The following is a 9,680-nucleotide window of genomic DNA, read 5'->3' on the forward strand; positions in this document are numbered from 1 at the left end:
TACTTAGCTAACCAGGTAATTCAGCAGCAAAGCAAAAAGAGATTCAGACCTATAGCTTTTGTCAGAAAACTTTTCTAGTTTGACCTTAGACTGAGACAGGCTGGTATAAAACCATGGATCAGTGGATTGTGTTTCATTAATTTCAGCATATTTTAAAACTCCGTAATTTACAGTCCCCGAATCTGACATCACTCTGACTAAGTTAACATGCAGTGTTCAATGCCATTCTACAATGTGTTGAAAAGAATTGTATAATAAATGTGTGAATTTCTCTTTTTCCTCCTTTTACTTACTGTAATACTTCTGTAACACAGCAAAATCAATAGGCAAACATATAGAGATAGATAGATGGATCCACAACACACACGCGACCACTGTGAAGGCTGTGGCTGTAAGAGTGCCTCCCTCTTCCATTTTGTTATTTTTATTGTTCTTCCTGTATGGACCACACTGACATAACATTCAATTTGATTTATGTATCACTGCAGTATTTTACCGTTATCAAAGCCCCCAGTTACCTTGTATTGAAAATCTCTGCTGAAATTTGAGAGACTGTTATGAATTAATAATTATTTGTAATATTATTTGTCATTCTATTTGTAATATGTGTGTAGGAACACAAGGGTTTGAGAAAGGTGTGATTCTTCGTGATTCTAGTACACCGTAGTATTTTGAAATCCTTGCAAAATTTCCATCAGGTCACTGTGGTAATAATTATGCATGTATGCAGTTAATGTTCCCTGACTGCTTCTGATCCTCTGTGTCTGTTCCCTTTCTGTGCTCTCCTGTTGAGATCATACAGTCTGAATATAACACACTGCAGACTGGTCAGAACTCAAAGCCCTACCACATTTATAAACCCTGCTTATAGAAAAAATATTCCAATCCATCCAAAATAAAAACCTAAATGTTAATGCACACACATTTCTTCTAACATTTAGTGTATAGTTGTTGTGTTAGAAGTACTCGAAATGGCTTTAAATGGCTTTGATGTATTTTCCATGATTATCCACAATTCATTTCCTGTTATGTAAGGTATTTCTCAGGAGAGTTTATACTCAAGAATGGGTTGCACTGGGATCTGTAACTAAGATCTGGCCCAGCCTGGTTTTTTTAGCTCGCTGAGCGTTACTGGTGCGTAGAGCACTGTGTTTTTCCTCTACTGTTTAGTATATTTATATAAAATATTCACTCGGAAACTGAGAATGCTCCAAATTTATCCTCTTGTGGCACACATGATCTTTCATGAGAATCCAGTGTTTTAAATACAGGGTTTTCTGCTTCAGAGAAGACAGTGTCAAAGTTGGGCCTGGATTTCTTCCCCCTTCTATTTGAAGGTCAGTGATCATTTAGGACAGTTTTCTATTGTGCACTTCAAATGCTGAGGCTGTGTTAGTTGCAGGTTTGGGGCACAGTTTGTCAATGAATCTCACTTTGTTCTTCAGCCCTTTTCTACTAATATGGTGCAAAGAAGCATGGCTTCATTGAAGTTCCTGTTTGACAATGGTAAACATCTATAATCGTGTGACTAATAATCTTTAGTTCTGTGACAATGCCACACACACTACATCTACCACAACAGGAAGTACTTGGTTGCATATTAATAGTTGTGGGAAGAGAAATCTGCCAAGTTCTTCACTTGTACCATATATGCTGGCTGCTGGCATCACCTTTGGTAGCTTACTTCAGAAGAACATAGTGTGGGGCACATAATATTATGACTGAACACACATCTTAAAGCTCATCAGCCTTGCCACCTCCCCCATCTAAGCATATGATCATCTTTCTTCCATTTTTGTGCATTTATTGTAATATCTCATATCTAAACTTCATTGCTAACAGTGTCCTTGACTTTCAGTGTTTCCCTCTTACTGTGCTCTTATAGCTGCTGCATTCAAAGCCTGTTCTGCTCCTAGCTTCATCTTATTCTTCTCCTCCAGCACCAGATAGCTTTGTATAGAGTGTATGTCTATGTCTATGTCTGTGCAGGTATAAGGAAGTATCAGCATACGCAAGATTTTTCAATTGCTTCTTATGCCTAAATCTGCCCTTTTTGCCTTTCTTGACATGTTCTATGCAAAAACATCATGAGATAATTTTTCCAGTTACATGGCTCAGTGCATAAATATCTATTGCCTTGAAAATTTTGCCAGTAAAACACTTTAAGAGATATTTAAACCTTTAAATGTGTCAAATATATTCAGTTTTTATTAAGTGAGCCAGCTAATAATATACAGATTCCCTTTGTTATTTTTACCCTACCTATCTGCAGACAACAGGGCCCCAGCTACCCTCCTTTCAGTGCTTTCTTTTTTTCCATCCCTGCATTCCAGCACCCAAAAGGGATCAGAGAAACTTTTGCATACAGTTAAAATAAAACAAAAAGCTTGTACTTTTGGTTGAGGCATACATGGTATAGTCATGCAAACCAAATGAAAATAAAAAGCAGCTATTTTGCTGCATCTTCAGAAGAATCAGGCATTCTTTTTGTTATGCACTGTGAGCTAATAGAACACGCGCACAGACTCTACACAGATTCCTTAACTGCATCATGTAATGTTATGTTAGATTTTACTTCACTGAGGAATATTTCTTGAGTCTGACCCTGACTCGGATGGCAAGAATCCAGAGGTCTTTTAACAAAGCACTGGCTCAACAGTGTCCACAGAACTACCCTTTCAGAGAGAGGCACGGACACTCAGCACACGATCCTGCATTGTCAGCAGGGAGAGCGTAAGAATTACAAGGATTTACTGCTCTCCTAATACTGCTGATTCATTGACAAAAATTGAATTAAATTGTACAATATTAGTACTATTCATAGCCCTTCCACCTCTGTTGCAGATTGTAATATTTCTAAAGACATTTCCACTGGTGACAGAAACTGAAGATCATCTGTGAAACTCTCTGACCAACACTGGATCAGAGATCATTACTAATTTTTTACTCACACCTTTGCTCTTGACTGTAGGTGGGGATTTTGTGAACTAGCTAAAAATATGGCACTTGGATAGCTTGATAAGGAATATGACAACAGAATTTATAGATGAATTTAAGAAAAAAATAAAAATTAAACGTTGCTGTTCAACTGAGCAACATTATGGGTTCGCCTGGTGCAGGAACAACTGCATCCTAATGGATGATTTCTCTATTACTATTCACTTGAGCAGCTCCGGGACTGGATGCCTATCTGCTACACTTGACCCTCAAGTCTTTCCTGACAGTCAGTTGCAGTATTTCTACTGCATTGGTAAATGATATAATGAATATGGTTAAAAGGAGAGGGATACCAGGGTTAATGAGCTGCTGGCATTTCTCCTCTGCTTTGTGGTCTGCTAAGTGCACAGAAAAACCTCATGCCAGATTCAGCACATTTGGGAGTCCTTATCAGAAAGAATCTAAACTCGGGCACTGAAGGTTTACGGTGAAATGGGCATCCCCCTACAAAGATGTTGTTTGAAGGAATTCACGGATACTGAGACAATTTCTGCCAGGAAAAAAGCTATGTGGCTTTTAAGCTTCATCCCCAGAGGGGGAGTCTAGAACCTGTTGTAAGCACAGGCGCTCCTGACCAAAGCATGGGGAGAGAGGAGGGAACCAGGTTGCTAACAGGGAAGACACCTTGAAATTGCAGTTTATAAAGCTAGATTGAGTTTTGAACCGTGTTCACAAAACTGTGCCTGCTTCTTGTCCGATGATCAGCAGAACAAACACCAAACTGCAGAAACCATCGGGCGGTAAGGATTCTCACCTCTGAGGTAAATGCCCTGATCACTAGTTTGCAGGGTCATATTCCCTTTTGTGCATAATTCTCCTAGAATCTGGTATGTGTTTCTGCATACCGGTAGTTTCAGATGCTAGGAGGCGATCTATCTTCCAACAAGGCAAGTCCCTTCTGTCACCTGTGGTATATGGAAAGAACGCAGCTAGAACAGTATTTTTGGAAGGGTCTGATCCTGTGGAATATATTCTGAGAATATTTACCAGGGAACCTAAATGGAAATACACCTAGTTCCCACATTGCAGTGGAACTTAAGACAAGAGATGTCAAAGTGAGCTGTGTGGTGCTTGACAAAATGTTGAGTCAAAAAGGAACATACCTCCAAGTTCATAGCTGCCAGCAGCTGAAAGGGATATTTTACATGACAGTATTCTGCTTAGCACTTCTGTTGCAGCTATGTCCTTCTTTAGATGCCTACCTCTGTTACTGGGTCTAGCCCATACAGTTTACATAATATTTTCAAAAATTAAAATGTTGCATAAATGGTATTTATATTGTAAATATACATTTACATAAATATAAATTTAAACTATGAAGCTCAGGCAGGATCAAGGCTTGATTTTGTTAAACTCTTCCAGATAGGTAGATTGAAAGTCTCTGATTCATAAAGGTGGTCATCTAAATAGACAAGGCATTAGTGGAAATATACTAGATAAAGCTGGGGAAAAAACAGAAATAAGAAAAGTACAACAAAAGCCCCCAACATTTGTCCACACTGGGGAATTGACAGTCAGTCTCACAGGGCAGAAAGAAAGGGACAAGGAAAGGAGGCTCTGCTTGGCCTCACAGAGCACTAACTGTTATTACATCACTATCAAAGTTAGAGGAAATTGCATCCATTTTACTGTTGAAACATACAAAATGTACAAAGCTTTTCTAGCATCAATAAACGGTTAAATATATTAGAAAATAGAGGTTTGCTGTTGTTCTTCAATCTCAACTTGTATTGCTTTAAGTCGCCATTTAACCTCAGTAAAGAAAGAAAGATCCAGGCCCAATGTTTTTAATTACAAGTGGCATTTCTAAGCCTTCTGTGGTCTGCACCTAGTCCAAAAAAGTGACTTCATTTTGGACTGTGGCAGCATGGATGCTCTGTGTAAAAGGCAGACTGCAAACTAGCTTCTATCCTGCTTTAATAATAGGTTCATAATCCAAAAAAGAATTTTAAACACTTTATTTTAATATCCAGACTTAAAGCTTTCCTTGGTAAAGGGGTTTATAACCCAGCAATAAAAGACTGCCTTTGAAAGTTGACTTAAAAGGTCTTAGGAAAGCAGTAGATTTTTAGATTTAAGGTTTCAGTATTTTAAAAAGATTAACAGTTGAACAGAGATAAACAAATTGGTAGCTTGCATGACCAAATCTGTTCTGACTAGGTGATAGATTCAACCTCCTTTCCAGCAATCCAAATGTGCAGGATGCACCAATGAAGAAACACTGTTTCTGTAGTACTTCCAGCAAAGCGAAACTGGGGAAGGTGCTGCTGGGAAAAGGTTTCCGCACAGGAGCACGGCACGAAACAAGTTCATCTGCAACTGCGGACCTAGCTGTTATCAGCGAGAGCAAAGGCACGCAGAATGAATGGGGAAAGAGACAGCATGCGAGAAACTTAAAGCACTGAAATGGACACTAAGATCTGTGTGGCAGATTGCCAGAGCAAGTATTTTCCTATTGGGTGGATAAGGGCTTGCCTTTTGCTGAGGTGTAACCAGGCCCCACTGAGACTCCTGTAAGCTTTCAAGGATTTGGCAGATGCCAGGGGAATCCACATGGAAAAAAAACAGTTTTTATCCAAATTAGATGTAAATGTTCTGATGGGTGAGCTATTTTCCGTTTCCTTTGAGAAGTTCATAGACCCAGAATTTTCACTGTTAGGAGTTCTCCCTGTATTTCAACTATCTATTTCTTTTGTTGATTTCATCCCAGTTTGTTTTGCACTGCTTTCACCACATTCAGCCATTCTATATATATCCCACGGCTCCATCCTTCCTCAGGAAGCTCCTACTGGAGTCAGCCACAGTATCCCTGAACTGACTGGTTAAGACTATGCCATTTGTATTCTGGTGGCATCTCCAAGACTGATACTTTGCCAACACCCATGGTTACCTTTTAGCCAAGCTATTTATGTTTTACGTGTGTGTGTGTGTGTGTGTGTGTGTGTGTGTGTGTGTGTGTGTGTATTCTATGTATATGTCTATATTTTTTAAATGCTGTCATATCAGCATCAGGACATTTTGGTTTGCTCTTCTCTAAAATTACCTCTGTTTTGTCAATAGTCTTTCTTACAGTATTGCCTTCAGAACCAAGTGTGAGGTCAATCACAGCCGAATGTTTTGTATAATAGTGTAGTCTCTTTTCCTTCACACGGAGGAAAAGACTAGTCTTAAGATAATTTGAGTTCTTTAAATGTATGTGTCTCCTGTATTTTAGCTGGTAGCTAATTATCTTTACAGGGGCTCTCATCCCTTTCCCAACAAGGCAGGCCTGTTTTGCTTTCTATCCTCTGTCCTCCCGCATTCTTTGAACAGGAAAGCCACAAACTTCTTTTTCAGATGCCAGCCATCTCTGAGTCTCATAATGTGTTCGGTGCTGCATCATGGCATTCCAAGAAAGTGGCACGTGACTCCTCCCTGGACACCAAGCTCCCATCCCACATAGCAGACACTTACCCTGCCTTGGGTGGGGGGGGCCTGATTACATCGGCAGGCTAAAGCCAGTTCCAGCCTTCCTGCCTAATTAAGTATGAGTTGTGGCAGTGCAGAGGGTCTGAGACAGCCAGGCTCAGCAGAAGCCCAAGGACAGCCTTGCAGCTCTGTCTTCTCTCACAGGACCAAAGGTGGTGTCCTCACGACACTGAGGACAGGACGCTGGGTCAGGGGCACATGTGAGTCTCTGTTGCCTTTTTTCATTGTCCTTTGTTATAACATTTGAGCTTCTCATTCCACATGACATTGTTCTCCTTGCAGCCAATCTGAATTAATTTTTCAAGATTTCGTGAGGCAGTATCAAATGCTTTCCTGAAATACAAATATATTACATCTACTGCTTTCCCATCATCTGCTAATTTTGTAATTCCATCAAAAATGCAATCAAGTTTGTCTGGCAAGGTTTATTCTTTATAAATCCCATGATTCAATTTACCTACCAGTGAAGGATGAAGGACTGAGTCAACCTTTGCAAGCTTAATCAAACTCATCCAAACCTCTGTGTTCAATAGATTGAACTGGAAGTTTTGCAAGATGAGGCTTGCACTCAGCATTTGCCTCACTTTGTGGTTTCTAATGGGATGGAAATACTGGAAGAAAAGGCTTTGGCATTGCATTTTAGTATTTCTGCACTGCTCAGAAATAGGGAGAAGCACAAAAATGTTTCTTTTAAAGTACACTAACTGCTTCAGATTGTAGAAAAAGGTTTTGGAAGACAAAAAAAAGTTGTTAGGTAACAGTTTAGGTCAAACTTTATTCTTAACTTGTTGTTTCCATTTCTTTTGCTGAACTTGCCAGAAAAAAAGAAAGAAAAAGAGAGAAAAAAAAATAGACGGTTTGGGTAGATTTTTGGCTCCTGACATTCTGCTGGCACATCTGAGATCTTCTAGACTTCCACCCTGACAGATAGTTGACCAACATACGATTGTATGACAGACATACAATTTCTGCCATTTAAGAATATCTTCATCACTCTTAAATTAGCACATCTGATGAACTTTGAGACCTTGCTTAGTCTGCTTCTCCCCACTTCAGAAAGAACCCTCAAATCTTCCTTTCTAAAGATTTATAATTTTTATTTTCTTCGGTAATTGTTATCCCTTATCAAAAACCTCATCCTTTCATTTGCTTTCCATCTTTGTCTGCATTTTGTGCTTTTTATATGCCTGTTTGCTTTTATCTGTTTGAATCTGAAAGAGTTCTCTTCACTGTTTTAATGTGTGTACTGCTCAGAGAAGGGAATTCTTAGGACTTGTAGGGAACTTGGGCACAAACCCTGCTATACATAAAAGATTATTTCTATAGGCAAAACACCCAGAAAAATAAAAGTTGGGCAGAAGTTGAAACTGAACTTGAAAGAGATTTAAAGAGGGTGCAGGCACTGGATATTATTGGGTGAAATAGGAGTTACCATAAAGAAGAGCCTGATGTGCTTCTGCATGCAGTTCAGTCAACTGATTAAAAAAAAAAAGGAAGGAAACAGAAAACCAGCCTGATGATTGACAAAAGTGTAAAATATCTGTTCTTCTCTCTAAATACCAGCTAAATCATGGTACTGCACAAGTGCTTGGCATCTCAGTTGAACACTAAAGCTGTCAAAAGGGGTGAAGTCCATGCAAATATGAGGGATCCACACACCCTTTTTGTACTGGGTAAGTGCTTTTGAGATGCCTTTGCACAAACAAGTGCAGTGAGAACATCTGCATTCACGTTCCCTGCTGCAGCTGAACTGGCAGCTTTGTGAGGGTTATGTTGTATCTGTATGACCTGTGCTGTAATCCGGAGAAAGCTTGTATGCCTACTGGTCAAGCTTATTTCCCCTCTTTGGACCTGTTTGGTGAAGGAATAAAAGAGGACATTTTTATAATAAGAGACAAAGTTCACTCAAGTCCGGAGCATGTTTAGATGGCAAATACTAATGGCTGTGGACACACACCTTCCACCACCTGCCCTGTGCCAGCTGAGGAGCTTTCCATGCTCAGCCTGCCCTCAGTTCTTTCTCTACGCCCTCTTCTGAGGTTACCAGCTGGTGAGAGAGGACACGTGAGCAGTTCCTGTTAGTGCTCCCTCACCCATTTCAGCCAACATGAGCCATGTTCTGTACACAGCTTAACTAGTAGGTTTCTCATTTTTTAACTAAAATGGCTTAAGCAGCACATGCTTGAGCAGCATACTTGGCAGGCCTGAGAGTATAACCCTCTGAGGGGTGACAGCAGCAGGGAGCCATGCTAACTAAGGCTGCGGTCTCTCCAGCTGGCAAAGTTGCAATCAGAAGAGGACAGGCCCACAGCCTAACTTTCCTGCTTCCTTCAAAATGTGTTTGATCAGTCTGGTTCATGGCTGCTTGTTCCCCACTAGGTTCTGGGCAATGAAGAGATGGTTTCTTATTTGCAATTAAGTAATTCTTCAATGCCTTGGAGAGCCACTGTATCCGTATCCAGATATATAGGCAGGCCTTCTTTGGAAAAACTTGTAAGTAATTGTATAATCATTTCTCTGGTGACAAAGAGCGAGACCATAACTTCAAGACTTTTAGAATAATAACGTGCCTAAGGAAGTGCATATTTTAAAATGTGTTGCTTGTGTATCAGAAGGTCCTAGGCAACTTCTGGCAGTCAGGAGAGACATTCTACCATAAACCTCTTCACAGCAGGCAGCTACTCAGTCTGAAAATTAATTTCAAGAAACACGACTGACCACTGAGCAATTTTAGCAGTAGTTTTTGCTGAACCTTTTGTGGTAAACAATGTTGTTAGCTAAGCACAGAGTGACTGGACTTCAAAATTAACAGTTAGGCCTACAGGCAAGTACAGAAATACGGCACTGCCCATAGTATGCTAGAGTGTCTTTTGTTATGAGGCAAACTCATCCCTGAATTCACACATCAAGTCCAGCATCTGGAAAAGCAAAACAAGGAATCCTATAGCCACTTACATTTATCTGCTTCCGTGAACTGTTTCTGAAAAATTAACTCCTAAAATATTTCAGATAAAAGCTGGTAAAAAATGGGCTTAAAGACCTGTATCAAAATAGGTGAATGGTTTGTAAACAGTAAACAAATGCTAACTTGAGTCTGAATGAAAGACTTCCTTGGGAAATGTAGTTGTCTGAATTCAGATTGAAATTGCAAGACAAGAGTGAAGATATATTCAGGGAAAGATGTATCAGATTATCCTTAAAAAAAAGAAACACTG

This window comes from Struthio camelus, chromosome Z (genome assembly GCF_040807025.1).
Source record: "Struthio camelus isolate bStrCam1 chromosome Z, bStrCam1.hap1, whole genome shotgun sequence".
NCBI classification, from domain to species: Eukaryota; Metazoa; Chordata; class Aves; order Struthioniformes; family Struthionidae; genus Struthio; species Struthio camelus.